This window comes from Zootoca vivipara, chromosome 2 (assembly GCF_963506605.1).
Source record: "Zootoca vivipara chromosome 2, rZooViv1.1, whole genome shotgun sequence".
Taxonomy (NCBI): domain Eukaryota; kingdom Metazoa; phylum Chordata; class Lepidosauria; order Squamata; family Lacertidae; genus Zootoca; species Zootoca vivipara.
The window spans coordinates 28,190,998-28,208,644 of record NC_083277.1 but is presented as its reverse complement, the minus strand read 5'-3'; the positions used below and the strand labels follow the sequence as shown (position 1 = coordinate 28,208,644).

General features: G+C 44.6%; 1 protein-coding gene across 1 annotated transcript in view; it reads left to right on the top strand.

Annotated features, from left to right (window-relative positions):
* FRMD4B (FERM domain containing 4B) overlaps positions 1 to 17,647 on the top strand; it is a 237,002-nt gene that overhangs the window by 55,680 nt on the left and 163,675 nt on the right. Inside the window, exon 2 of the mRNA XM_035106673.2 lies at positions 8,948 to 9,075. The gene's annotated coding sequence lies outside the window, so the exon portion shown is untranslated. The remainder of the gene's footprint in view (positions 1 to 8,947; positions 9,076 to 17,647) is intronic.

Below are 17,647 nucleotides of genomic sequence, written 5' to 3'. Positions count from 1 at the left end.
AAGTAGGGGAGGCGGTGGGTTTGATTTCCTTCTCCTCTGCTCTGTTTTTCATTTAAACTTTTTCATTTAAACAAGGCAGACACATAAATCAACTGCCCCATCATATCTAGTTTAGCTCTGAGAACTGAGGATTTGACTCCTAGATTGGGAACAGCGTTGTATAGCGTTGGGATAGAGAATTGGGTATCAGTGTGGGGTACCCAGGTTTACACCCTCACTTTGCTTACCTGTCTCTCGGAGTGGAAGTACACTGAGACCAGAAAACAAGGGCCTGGGACTACCAGGCTGCAGGATAGTGTTAGAATATAGGCAATATTTTTAATGGAGAAGTGGTTATAAAAACATAATAAAACATCAAACATTAATAGTAACAATCTGATCCAATATAAAAAGTCACAATAACTTTAAAATAAACAACTTATGTCAAACAATGCAACATTCAACACTCCATCTCCATTTCAGATACACACATTCCAAGCTGGGATTTCAAATGCACATTCGTTTGCGTCAGGAAAACATTCACTGGCAGCATTCATTGTTCTATACCCACACACAACATTTGGTATGACCATCCACTTCAATGCTGGTGGCAGTTTTTCTGTGGCTTTTAGCACCCACTTGCTGAATTGAAATCATGGGAAATCCGCAGGAAAGGGCTGCTCTCGCCCCACATGTCCTCCACATGCTGCTGCCCTTGGCGCTCCAGGCAAACCTGGGCTGCACCGGCACCGCTCCTGCCACCCACTCTCAACGCGGGTAGGTGGCGTCAGGGCGCAGCGGTCGCGTGGCAGAGCGAATCCTGCAAAGCCAGCAGCGCTCCCCATCATGCCAGCGCCCCCTCCATTTTGGCGCCCTAGGCAACTGCCTAGTTCGCCTTAATGGATGCGCTGGCCCTGGCTGAGCTGATACCCATTTTATTAATTCCCCAAGTTCTAGGATTTTAATCGGTTGGAGTTTGATCATGGTGATTTGTAACTCTTTTTCACATTTCTTTTTAGTTTTTTTTTTGGGGGGGGTGATCCAGACAGAGCTGTGAAAAAGCAAGAAGAAAGTGCAGTGCGTAGTTAAACTGTGGAACTCACTTCCACAGGAAGAAGTGTGTGGCTTGGATAGCTTTGAAAGAAGGGTGTGGCTTGGATGGCTACAAGCTGTGATGGCTATACTCTGGCTTCTCAGTTAATGTTCTGTTGCAACTGGGCATGGTGCTATATTATCCCCTAATTTCTGCATTGATAGCTTTTTTAATCTTCCCTGTATAGATCTGTTAGCAGCTGATCAAGCATTAGTTTTTATTATCATGCATTGATTGGCTGTTCCCATGTAGTATATCCAGTCCTGTGTAGTCTCAGAAGAAGAAAGCCTCCTTTTGACCTTGTTCTCTGCCGCTTTTCATCGCAGCCTGGATGGCCTGGCCTTTTTCACTCCACCCAGATCATCTCTCATCTCTCATTCAGATTTCACCATCCATTAACCCTTCTGCTGCAGCTAAGCATTTAATCACCTTGAGGACGTTTGCTGTTCAAGTTGTGTTCGAGTTAATTTATGTGAAAGTGTGGACTGGAGGTGAGGTTTTTCTCCCTTTTAAAAATCGCAATAGCATACAATAAAATACTAATAAATATAATGACTATATTAAAAATGTCAAATACACAATAGTAAAATATGTTTCTATTCACATAATGTTAGTTCATTACATAAGATCTCAATTCATTAAAGTCATTTTAAAGTTAGATTAATAATACTAAATAGATATTAAATAGATCCATTTCAGATATTATTAAATATCCATCACAACCTGGTCACAGTACAGGAAGGAGAGGAACGACTTTGTTACATCATAAAACACACAATCTATTCCTGTTCATGAGATTACTAGGCCTTTTTCACATATTGGGTCCCAGCTATTTATAACTTCAGTAAATCTTTCTATCTCCAAGCATAGCAGTTAACTTTATAATACTGAATTGATCCCAGAGTCTCCTTAATAAATCCGGCTTACTAGGTTTGCAAGTACCTTTCCAAAATTTTGCATATAAAATTCCAGCCGTGGTTATGACATACAGCACTAGAATTGGGTGAATAGACACTATACATTCTTTTAAGTTTATTTTTTAAAATGACGACATGGTGGAATCTCATATCAAAGGATTTCTCTGTGGATGTTGGCAGGCATGAACCAAAATGTGCCCCTCCATAAGGATGACGTGTCCCTTATCCTTACTGAAGAATGCACTAGCATTATTTTGTCACCTCTTTTTCCAATTTTGTGGGCCATCGTAATATGGGTAGCTTTATCATTAGTAACGATTGGGAAGGAAGGTCAGTCAGAGAGAGCCAGTGTGGTGTAGTGGTTAAGAGTGGTAGACTCGTAAGCTGGTGAACCGGGTTCGCTTCCCCGCTCCTCCACATGCAGCTGCTGGGTGACCTTGGGCTAGCCACACTTCTCTGAAGTCTCTCAGCCTCACTCACCTCACAGAGTGTTTGTTGTGGGGGAGGAAGGGAAAGGAGAATGTTAACTCAAATCCAAACTCTTCTCTTCTTCTTTTAAGAACATCCAAAACTCCTCTGGTACATTTTACGGACATAAAAAGAGCCTGCTGGATCAGGCCAATGGCCCATCTAGTCCAGCATCCTGTTCTCAAAGTGGCCAACCAGATGCCTTGTGGGAAATCTGCAAGCAGGATTCAAGCCCTCTCCCCTCCTGTGGTTTTCCAGCAACTGGTACCCAGAAACCTTGCTGCCTCCAACTGTGAAGGCAGAGCATTGCCACCATCGCTAATGCCTTGCTCTCATATTAAATATAGAACACGTGCAAACTGGGCATAGACCTGTGCTTAATTTATGAGACTGCATCATCCAGCACTGAGTGTATGAAGGAGCCACTAAGAGATAAAACGCCTCTGACACAGCCTTCACATCGTCAGGCCTCACCTCACACACAGGACGTTTTGATGCAGGTAGATCACAAGTTCAGCTCTGAGTCACTGAGAGAGGAGACACGGAGTGATGCTGATATCTGGGTGCCACACCCACAGAGATGTTTCTGGCCCCTGCACTGTATAGCTTTTGCTGTATGCTGAAGACGCACTTCTGGACCCTGAGGTAAATATATTTTAGAGCCCACCTTACCCTTCTGATTGTATATTGCTTTAATTTATCTTAATATATATATATTTCCAACCCACCCTAACACCTTATGGTGAAGGGTGGGAAATAGCAGCAGCAGCAGCAGCAGCAGCAACAACAACAATTTATCATTTATACCCCACCCATCGGGCTGGGTTTCCCCAGCCACTCTGGGTGGCTTCCAACAGAATATTAAAATATAATAATCTATTAAACATTAAAAGCTTCTCTAAACAGGGCTGCCTTCAGATGTCTTCTAAAAGTCTGGTAGTTGTTTTTCTCTTTAACATCTGATGGGAGGGCATTCCACAGGGCGGGTGCCACTACCAAGAAGGCCCTCTGCCTGGTTCCCTGTAACTTCGCTTCTCACAACAAGGGAACCGCCAGAAGGCCCTCGGGGCTGGACCTGGGTTGAACGATTGGGGAAAGAAATGTATTCAACAAACAAATAAACAATAGAAGTGCAAACAGCACTTATGCACCGTCATAGAAAACTTTAGGATTTTCCTCCAAGACCGTACTGCATCCCAGCTGAACCTCACCTACCAAAGCCAAACAGGTTTTGACATTGCGTTCACAGACCTAGGTCCCAATGTCTTCAGTACAGGACACAGTGCTCACACCAGTAAATTTGAGCTAGATTCATAGAATTGCAGAAGGCGTCATGCATGAGGGTCATCTAGTCCAACCCCCTGCAGTGCAGGAATCATTCTGCCCAACGTAGGACTCGAACCCGTGACCCTGAGATTAAGGGTCTCATGTTGTACCAACGGAATTCTCTTGCTAAATAGTTGCGCAAGGGGGAGCCAGCGCAATTAATCCTGCTGGTGCAACAGGGATTCCTCCTCTCCTCTCCCCGTTGCCCCTCTAAATGGGTTTGGGGGGAGAGGGTTTGGAGAACCCCCATAGCAGTGGAAGGAGAGGGAAGATTGTTCCAGCAGGCAAGCAGAAATACTTGCACTGGCAGAGCTATTTGCTCAGCGCTTCTTTGAATTCCATCCTGTGTTTAGGATTGCAGACTCCGGAGCCTGCCTCTTGCATTCTTTTTCAGCAGTGGTTTGGTTTCCTGAATGTAAACTGCAGTCTATACCAGGGGGCTGGTCCACTGTCCCTTAGACCTTGGGGGGCGACTATATATTTTTTTGGGGGGGTGAACGAATTCCTATGCCCCACAAATAACCCAGAGATGCATTTTAAATAAAAGAGCACATTCTACTCACGTAAAAACATGCTGATTCCTGGACTGTCTGTGGGCCAGATTTAGAAGGTGAGTGGGCTGGATCTGGCCTTAGTTTGTCTACCTATGGTCTATACATATCCCCTATAGTGACTGAATACATGGCTTGCTGCTGCTGCTGCTGCTGCTTTAGTTCCCCGGCTCCTGCAGATCTTGTGTGTGGAAGGAAGCAGGTATAATTGCTGGAAGGCACATTAAAACCTCTTTTGTGTGTGATGTGGTCCATTCATATTTTCTTAATCTGTGCAGGAGGGGAAAGAGGAGCTCCCAGGCATGCCAACCGCAAGCCAGAAAAGCCTGCCTGTTTTCTTATCTCCCTGCCACTGTTGCTCCCTTGGCACCGCAGTCACCACCTGCTCTCCCACTGTCCAGACACACAGGCTGTTGTTACCTGCACCCCTGCCTTTGCCCCTGCTGCATGCTCTCCACTGCCACAGCCCTTCCACCGCCCCCCTGCCCCGGTGGGCTTCCTTTAAAAAAATATTTCACACCCTTCTTCAAACCTCCAGCTTTCTCTAAGCACCTCAATACCCTCTCTTCTCTCTTCTCAGCAGCCTCATTTTTTGGCTGCAGTCCCGTCAGCAATCGCCAATTGCATTTGCTATTAGAAGGAATGATTGCGGCTGGTCAGAGCCTGGGGTAGGATGGCTAGCTGTTAAACAGAATTGACTGGAATAAAAGTACCAGCGTAATGCCATTTTCTCATCTCCTCTGCCACACGTCTCTTGATTACCTACTGCTGTAAATTATTACTTCTGTGAGAAGCTATTAAAACCTGGCAAAGTCTCGCTCGGCAAAGATTTGGGATGGCAGTCAGAGTGGATTATGGCCCTGTTTCTCAATATATGTCCCATGTGATTTAAAGGGGAGCTGAATTGCTGGGATTAACGCCGCGTGAAACCTATTGTTCTTAATTCAAGATAAGGCATGACTTAATTCTGCAGTTTCCCTTTTTTATCACTTTTGCTTGGTGGGAGCCAGAAAATAAAACCAGAGCCAATAGCTTATCAATGAGCTTTCGGTGCTTTTCCTCGGTGTTGTTGATGATCGTAGAATCATAGATCAGAGTTGAAAGGGACCCTGAGGATCATCTAGTCCAACCTGCAATGTGGGAATATGTAGCTGTCCCTTCTGGGGATCGAACTTGCAGCCTTGGTGTTCACAGCACCACACTCTAAGCAACTGAGCTATCATGCTTCCTTCCTATCATAAAGCCACACAAATTTATTAGGGAATGCCAGCATGGCTATGTGATGAATTGTACAGTATTGCCAAACCTTTGAACTCTGCGCAGTGCTTTTAGGATTGTGGCACAATGCAATGCTAAAGATGCACAACTGTAATGCAAGTTGGAATGCATTCTTCGTATTAACTCTAAAACTAGGTGTAAATTGACCTATACTGCAGTTGCTTAACTGTTGTCTACTTAGGAAGCTATTGGAAGAGACGATTTGCACAATATACGAACATCATTCAGTAACACTACTATAGATTAGTTCGGTTGTATTGCCAAACCATGTTTTTGCTGACCATCGTTTAGGCAACAAACCATAGTTCGTGTTCCAAACATATAGACAAACCATGGATTGTGTGGTCTCCCCTTTCTTTCCTCGAGAACTCCAGGACGCCACCCAAACAGCATGAAAAAAATGTCCCAGTCCATGGCTGATTGGTTCAGGTGGAATTAAAAACCAACTATGGTTTGCAAACTGGTGCCAAACTAATTTCTGATCCTGGTTTGACAGCTACCCAAAGATCGTTTCTCAGATGTTGCTGGTTTAGCCATCGAAACAAACCATGGTTTGGCATTGCATCAGAGTCATCTCATTGACTTAGTGACAGATTTGGCTAAACATGGAAATCTGCATCAATTTGCAAGCATTTGGCTATGACTACTCCGCTTTCTTTCTTTCTTTCTTTGTTTGTTTGCTTCATTTGTATCCCACCTTTCTTCCGTAATGGAACTCAAGTTATCTTACATGGGGTTCCCAGGTAAGTTATCTTACATGGGGTACCCATCCAGCCACTGACCAAAGCCACACCTGCTTAACTTCAGCAAGATAGAAACATCACTTTAGTCTGAGAGTATGTCTTTTTTGTGGTGGTTGATACTCCCATAGAAGTAATCATCACTTGATGTTCTGTTATCACTAAGTGAGTCTCTGCATGACAACTGCATTTACGGATAAGGCTAAAATGGCTAATCCAGTGAGTTCACGGCTGACACTGGAGTGGGGGACTTGCAGAGCTACACATGTTTGTACTTCATTGTTGCTTTCAGAGGTACCCTTTGCAGTTGCAGGAAATTGTCAGATGCGCTTGCTAAATATTATTTCATGCTCTGGTCCAGTGTCATTTAGGCTGCAGTGCTACACACGCTTACCAGGAAGTCAGACGCATTGAAGAAGCATGCCTACGACTGATAATAATCTAACATTCAGTGTCATTTATTGTAAAGCAATTGTGTTAATGCTCACAGCTGAAAAAGAGAGGCTTAGTGTGTGCTTGTAATGTGTGTCCCACATTACAACTAAGGACCCGGAAAGGGAAAGAAAACAAAAAGACAGATTTGTCAGAGATGTTATAAATTTTCAGTTGACATTGAATGCGTCCTTTTTTATTTACAAACTCCTGAGGTTTTTAAAAAATGTATAGTTGCAAAAGGCAAACCTGCACATAACTTTCCCCCACTTTCTTTCATTTTTCCAAAAACGCAAAAAACATGCTTGAACTAGTAAAACTGTAGTTTTGCATATTCTGCCCCCTGGTGCATAGATGAAGGTAGTAAAAATGATGGAAAAGACTAGAGGATTGCGCACACGTGTGTGTGTGTGTGTGTGTGTGTGTGTGTGTGTGTGTGTGTGACTTAGAGAAGCTTCCTTTGCCCTCTGCATAATAGCCTTTTCATATATTTTCAGCAAGGAACTGATGCAAAACATGCCACCTCTTGTGCTCTGCCATCCTTTGTCCCTGGTTAGGGCTCCACTTCCCTAATTAAAGTACTATGAACAGAAGTCCCAGGCTGTTTACCAGCGATTGTTTGCCCATCTGCCTTCTTCATCAAAGACCGTTCCTTCTTTGCCATTATCTTCCACTTCCCCCACCCCCCTCGACTGGTGTCTGGAGTCTTTTCCCCTCCCCTTTTTTCCTATCATATACTCTGCATGCTTTGGTAGAAATAATCCTGAGATTCCTTGTGGCAGGCAATTTGGACATATGAGCTTCAGGCCGCTTCTGCCGTTCTATTACTATGGACCATTTAGGCAGAGGAAATGACCACCTCACAACAGACACGTATCAAATATTCGGCCCCATTTCTTACTCAGCTACAAATTTGCCATTAACTCTAGAGAGTGGAAGTTTACAGCCCTGTTCCAGGGTGGAACTTATTTTATCTTGGCATATCCGTTTCATTTGTTTTATTCGTGTTTTTACAATTTATATGCATTTTAGCCCCCATAAGGACCCTTTCCTCCTGCCTTCCCTGTAGATTGAATTTTACATCATTTGAAGCAGTTATTTCTACAGTCCTGTTATACACAGAGTGAAACAACCCCATTTTCTAGATTCCTTCCTAGTTTTAGATCTGTGCTGAATGGTGTCAGCAGAGACCTTTCTGCAGACTTTATCATGAAGGGATTGTGTTTCCAATGGGCTAGGGTGGCTAATGCTAATTTAGTTTGTATTTGGCTTCCATTTAAAGGACATTGGTTCTTCTGTGAGCTTCTGCAATGGCAATTAATTTCATATACGGTGACAGTTGTAACTAAATTCCCATCATAGAATAGTGAGCTGGTGAAGTAGTTTGCAGGTTGAAATTTGGCTGAGGAGGCCTGCCTTCACATTCCCTGATCAGACACGGTGGCATGGCTGCAATCCTGTGCATAGTTAGATTCCATTGAACTCAGCGTTGCTTATTTCTGAATTCATGGGTACAACCTGTAAAACACGCTGAGATTTTAACAGCAGCTCTTCCCTTAGCTGCAATGCAACCTTTAGGTATTAATTCAAAACGCAAACAACCTTGCAAGGAAGTGTTAACGTTTAAGGTGCTAGTGTGAACTAGGAATCCTATCAAAAACAGTATCCCACCTCTGCTTTATTTTTTTTCCCTCATTCTTGATGCTAGTTATCACTTCATTCACTTGGCAGAGCAAAGATGGTCCATCAGTTCCCTTAGTGCTACGTGCTGCATCCCTCTGTCACTATATCTCATATTGGTATCAAAGGGTTCCCCAAACTTCAGGGGCAGCTTAGGAAGGCAGTGGTGGGAAGGGCGAGACTGGTGAAATCTGGATGCCCAGAATTGTGCAAAAGTCAGTGCTTTCCACCAGCTGCAAAGCCACCATTGAATACAGCCCAGAATATGCAATTTCAAGCTACCTATGAGCATTATGTGACAGCCTGGCCACATCAATGTCGCAAGAACACAAACAGAAACATTTGGTGACATTCCCCATTAATTCCTTTGAATGGGAATGATGGGAGTTGTAGTTCAAAGCATTTAGATGGCACCAGGTTGACAAAGGTTGTTCTGCTGAACTGAATTTATGTGCCCTTGACATTTTTTTCTTCTCCTTACAGGAAGATGGATACAGGAAAAGATGGGAGGAAGGAGTGAGAAGGGTGAAGAAGTGTTCATGTAATAATGGAAGGCTGAAAACCATTGCAGCGAGGGTCAAGTAGAGAGGAGGCTGTTCTCTGAGATAAAGGTAGGAATCAGCACAAAAGTTTCCCCTACTCCAGTGATGGGCAACCTTTTGAGCTTGGTGTGTCAAAATTCGCCAAAAAACTGAGCATAACTCAGGTGGTGTGTCACTTCGAGAGAAAAAAATCATAATTTTGCGATATTTATAGTTTAAATAACAAAAATGTATAATTGTAATATATAACTGTATATTAATATACAGTATATAAACCAAAAACTAATTATTTAACCAAACCAAACCAAAAAACCCTTATTTATCACAAAGTGCCCAGAGTTGTTGAGCTTTTTGAGGGGAGCTGATGACCAAAGTTTTGGAGGTTTTTTTGGAGGGGGTGAAAAAGTTGCTTTGCTTTTTTGGGGGGGATGCCCCAAAGCTGCTGCGCTTTTGGGGGGGGAAAGAGAACAGAAATAAATGACGAATAATACCTTCGCTGGAACTAACACGCAGCACCGACATAGTCTGCCAAAGCGCCAAAAAAACCAGCACAGAACAGGTTAAAAAATGAATGCTGTTACACCCAATCATGGTTTGCCAAAGCGCCAGAAAAAAGCAGCACAGAAGGGGTTAAAAACCAATCTCTGGCTACCAACAACAACAACAACAACAACAACAACAACAACAAAGGATCTGGGTTTTAACAGTGGAGACAAGCTGTATGAGGAGCGTGAGAACAAATGGGGGAAAAATAACAACAACAGCATGAATGGGCTGATGGGGCGCGTGCCAGCAGTGAGGGCTCTGCGTGTCATGTCTGACACGCGTGTCATAGGTCCGCCTCACTGCCCTACTCGGTCTGCTGGCTGTTGTAGATTATCACCCCTGGAATATACGGATGTCGAGCAAAGCTTTCAAAACCCATTTTAACTTCAAATTAAAATTATTGTTTGACTGAGCTGGTGTTGAGCAAAGAATAAGGGACACTGATATATCTGCATCATACACATCTCTCTTCCACATCCTTGCACCTCTCTGGCCACGTCCATTCTGCACTGCTGGTCCCAGGGCAGAAACAACACATTATGCATAGGTCAATGATTTCTCTTTTGGTCTTTCCCCTGCACACACTGTGCAATGCAGACCTCAGTTTGGCGCAGAAGACCAATGCAGGAGATTAAGAGGCATTTGGTTGTTGTTTTTTCCTCCCAGTGATGGCAAAGAACCTGGGGGTAACAGGGGTGCAAGGAAAAAGGATCATTGGTGCTAGCTTTTTCATTTCAAATTGCATCCTTAAGCGGCTCTATTGCATTTTCCCCCCCAAAATCCAGAAGGAAAAAGAATTCCAGAACTACACCTAACGTACACATTCTGCTTTTCACCCTTGGAGACTCTCTGTAAAAATGTCAATCCTGCCCCACTCACCACAGATCTGGGTTCTTCTATTTTAATTGTGTGGCATGACCACCAGAGGGAGCACGAGGAACAGAATAGCTCCTCTGGTGGGCTGCTGTGCTTCTCACCTGCACGGAATGGAATGGAATGGGTCTTCAGTGGAATGGATTTAGCAGCATCTATGAGGCCATCTCATCTTGAAACCTGACCTTTCTAACTCTTACATGGAAGTTCATTCTGTAATTATTGAAAAGGAGAGTGACCACTGTCTGTATCCATTTTAGAGAACTTCCAGCCAACTTCATTCCTACATTTTTAAAATCTCAAAATAGGATCAAGATAGTTTTTTAAAGTGTGTTACGTACGCCAGTCTTTAGGTCGGTTCACACTGAGAGCTGATTCAAACTTTAATTTTATTTTTTGAAGGAGTAGCTGCATTAAGACATCCTTTTCATTGTGCATTCATGATGATTTGTGCTTGATGGTGGCATCAGGGCGATTGAATGCAATCTCGCTTTCAATACTGTTTGTGCCTGCAAAAGTTTCGGGGAAAGACACACTGCTTTGTTTCCAATCAGGGCATGTCTCATAGTTTCCTGATAAAATCCTGTTACTTCTTATACCACAAGTGTTTATTTTAATTGCTCCCTTTTTGTTGCATTAAAGTGCAAGGCTGCCCCTCCAGACAGCAATAATGCAATAGCACTGGGGGATTATTGCAGAACTACTAATAAAGTAGAACAATGTGTCCTGTATGAATGCCGCATCATGGTGTCTTTGATATGTTGCAATGTATACTCACAGTCTGGAGGGGCCCTTAGTCATAAAAAGAGCCCTGCTGGATTAGACTGAAGGCCCATCTTGCCTTCATCCTTGTCTCACAGTGGCCAGCCGGATGCCTATGGAAGGTCTGCAAGCAGGATCTGAGTGCAGCGGTACTGTCCCTGCTTGTGATTCCCAGCAAGTGCTATTCACTGGAGGGAGTTATAGCTAGCAGCCATTGATAGTGTTCCTTTTTGTGGACTAGATGAGCTTGTGGTCTGATCCAGCACAGCTCTTCTCATGTGCAGTCGTACCTTGGTTTTTGAACAGCCTAGTTCTTGAGCATTTTGGCTCCCGAACGTTTGAAACCCAGAAGTGACTGTTTCGGTTTTCGAATGTTCTTTTGGAAGCCAAATGTCCGACGGGGCTTCTGCGGCTTCCGATTGGCTGCAGGAGCTTCCTGCAGCCAATCAGAAGCCTCACTTCGGTTTTCGAATGCTTTGGAAGTTGAACAGACTTCCATAACAGATTCTGTTCGACTTCCGAGGTATGACTATACTCAGAAGTAAACTTCACTCAGTTTGATGGGGCTACGCTGTGGGTTAAACCACTGAGCCTAGGGCTTGCTGATCAGAAGGTCGGCGGTTCGAATCCCTGTGACGGGGTGAGCTCCAGTTGCTCGGTCCCAGTTCCTGCCAACCTAGCAGTTCGAAAGCACGTCAAAATGCAAGTAGATAAATAGGAACCGCTACAGCAGGAAGGTAAACGGCGTTTTCGTGTGCTGCTCTGGTTCGCCAGAAGTGGCTTTGTCATGCTGGCCACATGACCTGGAAGCTATACGCCAGCTCCCTCGGCCAATAATGCGAGATGAGCGCGCAACCCCAGAGTCGGTCACGACTGGACCTAATGGCCAGGGGTCCCTTTACCTTTACTATAAAATAAGCATGTTGTTGTTGTTGTTTAGTCGTTTAGTCGTGTCCGACTCTTCGTGACCCCATGGACCATAGCACGCCAGGCACTCCTGTCTTGCACTGCCTCCCACAGTTTGGTCAAACTCATGTTCGTAGCTTCGAGAACACTGTCCAACCATCTTGTCCTCTGTCGTCCCCTTCTCCTAGTGCCCTCAATCTTTCCCAACATCAGGGTCTTTTCCAAGGATTCTTCTCTTCTCATGAGGTGGCCAAAGTATTGGAGCCTCAGCTTCACGATCTGTCCTTCCAGTGATATAAGCATACGGAGGATTAAAAATTAAAACAGACCAATTCAGCTAATGCTCTGGAAAGCCACAAAAGCCATTCCTTCCTTAAGCTAGTGTGTTATGTACACACACACACTCTCTCTCTCTCACACACACACACACGGCTCAGGCTTACCATTTTGTTCTCAGACAGCTCAGAGAAAACCTTCTCCCACTCTGAAAACCGTAGAACCAGGAAAAATGAAGGGTGGTGGTGAATCCATTCATATTTATAAAACGAGGTACAACCAGCCAATAGAAAAAGCTTTTTAAAGCAGCAGAGAATAAGGAGGAAACAAAACAAGGAGAATGAAAGATTTGTGATGGGATGGAAGAATGGGATGGTGGGGGTGAGGTGTTGGGGTTGCCTGCTTGTGGTTGAAAAGAACACACACACACCGCAAAGTCATCACTGGAACAATCATATACAGTATTGAAATACCGACTACTTGGAAATGAAACAGCTGGTATTAATGCACTCCATCTTGACAAACAAACGGCTGGAAAAGTTGCTTCTGCAGTCTTCTCTGGACGTGCAGCACCATCAAGCACTATTCATTAGAGTTGGCATTATGCACATTATATCCCATATGCCAGAGAATAACTAAGCTGTTACCCACTTGCCACTAGGCAGCATCCCAAATGTCTTGTATGCTAGTGACAGGTGCCCTGCCTTTAATGGCAAAAACCATCCATTCTCATAATCTCAGTGGTGAGCTAAAAGGAACATAACTGCAAATCTTTGCAGCAAGTGCCACCAGGAGATACCTGGCCAGGTAACAGATGGTGTGATCGTGCAGTGTGATGTAGTGGAGGGAGGATGCATAATTCCACGATGGAGACATATCGATTGCATTCCAAACGGCAGAGCCTTACTACGGGAAATTGGGTTGTTCTTCATTTTATGTTCAGTCTGCTTTGTTTTCCTCTTCCTTGTCCTGTTCAGGGCACAGGGTAATAAAAATAAAATAAAAGAAAGCCATGTATCATATTGCAGAACGTGGTCTACCTTGGGAAGCCCGTTCTTGACATCCTGAAGGCTATCAGAGACTTGCTCTGTGTTGTACCAATTATGGATAAAAAGTTGTAAAACAAACATAGGTATATGAAAATATCCAACCATCTATTTAAGAGTTATTTTGACCATTTTTTTGGGGTGGGGGGATACAGTAAGAATGAATGCATCATCATTAATAAGATTCCAAAGGGTTTGGCAACCCTGAGGCTAAAGTAATACACGTGTAAGAGAGCAGGATCTCTTTCAGGTGTCCCCTTGTCATTTACTGTCGGCCCAGACAACTGTCACCACTGTTTAGTGTAGAAGGACAGAGATTTGGAGGAGAAAGGGACCAGTCCTCTCCATAGAGAGGATGGCCCATTTGCCCCTGTGCTGGACTCTGGATTGGCCTGCTGGGTAATGTAGTTTCTGACCAGCACCCCATGTGCATCTCCGAAGTGCAACATGTGGATACTAATATTTCCTTCCCTCTCATAAGGGGGAGCCTGCATCTTTTTCAATGAGTCATGTGAAGTTCTGGATGCTCTTTAGTTTCTTTTTTAAAAATACCTTGTTTCTCACATTTTAAGACATGCCTATAAAATAAGCCATGGCACGATTTTCATGCTTTGAAAAAATATAAGACATACCCCGAAAATAAGCCATAGTGCTACCGTAAGTGCAGTTCTGGAGGGCCTCGCCAAAATACCCAGCAGCACGCGCCATGTGGAGCCCCGAGCCAGCGGGACCCAGCTGAAGCGCTGACAAAGCCTCAATCGTCCTGTGCTGGGAAACGTCGTGGCTGTGGGGTGGTGGAGGTTACTCTGGCTACCCGGCGCTGCTCCTTTCACCCTCCGCTGTTCGTGGCGTGCAGCAGCAGCAAACTGGAAGGGACAGTCGCTCCACGTGGAGCCATAACTTGCCTTTCTCTTTTGCCGTGTAGCGCCAGCGATTATTCCCCTCCTCCCTTTCTGCCCGCTCTCTCTCCCCTCCTCCCTTCCTTTCCCCTTGGCATGGAACCCGCTGAAGCGCCGACAAAGCTCCCGGCAGCGCTGCGCAGAGCGCCCCGAGCCGCAGCAGGAGTGGGTGAGGGTAACGGAAGTCGGAAGTGGTGTGTCTGCCACGCGCCTTTCCTCTATGGTCTCTATGGGTGCCACGGAGGGAACCTCCTGGTGGAATTGCGCTTGCCCCTGGCTTTGCATGGAGTGCTGCCGAGCGGGCGAAGCCTGGGACGCCCCGGGAGGGAGCAGGAGGAGGCGGCGCCTGCGGCGGAGACAGGAACGGGACGGCGGAGAGGCCGAGAGCCACGGTGCTCCTCCTGCGGCTCAGGGCGCTCTGTGCAGCACTGCCGGGAGCTTTGTCGGCACTTCAGCGGGTCCCGCTGGCTTGGGGCTCCATGCGGCGCACGCTGCTGGGCGCTTTGTTGGCGCTTGAGCAGCAGCAGCAACTTACTGGTTAGTAAAAAATATAAAATAAGACACCCCCCGAAAATAAGCCATAGGCTTATTTTCTTGAGTAAAAATAAATATAAGACATGTCTTAAAATGTGAGAAACACGGTATATATATAATTTTTATTGGTTTTTGCACATATTTTCCAAACATCCCATCCTATACAACAAACAACCTTCGCCTATCACAGCCTGAGACTTCCGTCAACTTCGACTTTCTTTCTGATTTTGCATTTTATTTTAATAGTTATTGCTATAAAAGCCATATCCTACATAAACTCCTTCTTAGTCCTCTTTCGCAATAATTCATATGGTTCTCCTTACAAAAGCTCTTGCAACCCTACAAGCGATGTCAATTGATTACAATTGTCTTTCAAATACATCATAAATTTCTTCCAGTCTTTCAGGAAAGTCTGGTCTTGCTGGTTCCGAATTTTCCCAGTTAATTTCGCCAACTCGGCATAGTCCATCAGTTTCATCTGCCACTCTTCTTTTGTTGGTGGATGTGCTTTAGTTTCTACAGTAACTGGGCTTGGCCCAGTTTACCTGAAGGAGCATCTCCACCCCCATCGCTCAGCCTGGACACAGAGGTCCAACTCTGAGGGCCTTCTGGCGGTTCCCTCACTGAGAGAAGCGAAGTTACAGGGAACCAGGCAGAGGGCCTTCTCGGTAGTGGTTCCTGTCCTGTGGAACACCCTCCCTTCAGATGTGAAGGAAATAAACAACTATCTGACTTTTGAAGACATCTGAAGGCAACTCTGTTTAGGGAAGTTTTTAATGTTTGAATGTTTTATTGTGCTGTTAAAATTCTGTTGGGAGCTGCCCAGTGTGGCTGGGGAAACCCAGTCAGATGGGTGGGGTATAATTAATTAATTAATTAATTAATTAATTAATTAATTTATTTATTTATTATCAGCTTCCCTAGAGTCATTCATTTGGCTCACTTGTGTGAATAGCAAGGAACTTTGAAGTGCCAGGCCACCTTCCTATGGCTGCCTAAATGGGCCCCTGTATAAGCATTTGTGCTTTGCTGCCAGACATCCTCTTCCTTTTCCAAATGGCTTCCTCTGACAGGCCCTGCTCACCTTATGTTCTCTCTAAGGAGAACAGTTGTTCCTTTACAATCTATTGGCAAAAGAAGGATCAGACCTGAGTAACAGACAGGCCGTGTAAGTTGCTCATTGTAATAGCAGTATATATATATGAAAATCTCAGTAATTGAATTTTAAAGTATGGAAGAGTCCAGGCTGCAGACTTGATCAATAAACAGAGATTCCAAAAACGAGTCTAAACATTTGGACTTCACAGTCTCTTATTAAATCCCTGTTCGTTTTTATTCTTTCCCCCACCTGCTCCTTCTCTGCCTACTACATCGTTTGCCTGCTCTTTCTTGATTAAATGTTTGGCCCTTTTGCTCTGCACTCACCAATCAAGAATTATATTACTTTATATGTTTATGTTTATTTATTTATTTTGTACCCTGCCCACCTGACTGGGATGCTCCCAATAGGGTATATGCAACAACACTACAACAGCAACACAACAGAACACCACACGTTAAAAGCGTCCCGATACAGGGCTGCCTTCAGATGTCTTCTGAAAACCATGCAATTGGTTATCTCTTTGACATCTGATGGGAGGGCGTTCCCTCTGCCGGGTTCCTTGTAACTTCAATTCTCACAGTGAGGGAACAGCCAGAAGGTCCGTGGAGCTAGACCTCAGTGGCCGGACTGAACAATGTGTGTGGAGATGCTCCTTCAGGAGTACAGAGCCAAATCCATTAAGGGCTTTAAAGATCAACACCAACACTTTGAAACGTATATATTATCTATATCTATGTAATGCTATGCGGCTTTAGTTCCACTTCGGTTCTTGCTCTAGTGACATTTAGTACCGGTAGCACCAAGCATGCCCAAGCCGCTGTAGAGGTCACAGGCAGAGTTGCCCGGTTGCAGCCTGGAGAACTGTTACTATAGCTTTAAATCTCTCTATGCAAGAGGAAAGAAGGTAGGTGTGGCTTTCTCCCACCCATTCATTTTCCCTTCCTGCCCTTCCCCCCCCCCCCCATATCTGCTGTGTGGCACTGCTGGAATCTTGCCCACCACAACAAGTGGAGGAAGGGGGTGGGCAGAATGTCAGGACCACAGTTGCCTTTTCTCATGAAGAGAGCTAGAAGCATTTTTAAGGGTTGGAGGGCTCGAGGCAGACATGTTGAATATCCCATGCTTTTCAGACATGTTTTTGCCAGCTCCATATCAAATGGGCAAATAACAAAGCTATAAGTTCGCACAATCCTATGTGATAACTTGAATAAGAAAGAAATCTAAGACCTGGTCATTGTGGATCACCTGCATTGCAGGAGGAGTTGGACCTAGATGAGCCTCAGGGTCCCTTTCCAACTCTACAATTCTAGGGTCACAGTTAAGAATTATAGGACACTAGAAGAAAACCAGTCTGCCTTGAGTACAACAGCCATCTTCTTTGTCTGATTATCTGGGGCAGCGGGGGCTGAATGTCCCTGTATGAAGCAACAATCACGGATTACAGGTAGACCCTTCCTATTGCCTAACATCATCTGAGACAACACTGTTGCCAGGGAGGCAGATCATCTATCCATCTGCAAATCATTCTCCTGCAAGAAACCATCAGGAGAACAAAAAATAGAGAATTACATCAGTGGAAATTAATCTAGGTCATATACAGCTTTTGAACCCCCCCCCCCATATTTTGTGCAGTACCAAAAGTTGCTTTCTCTTGAATGCCACTCTCACCAGTCTGTTCATCATTCTGGTGGGTAAGT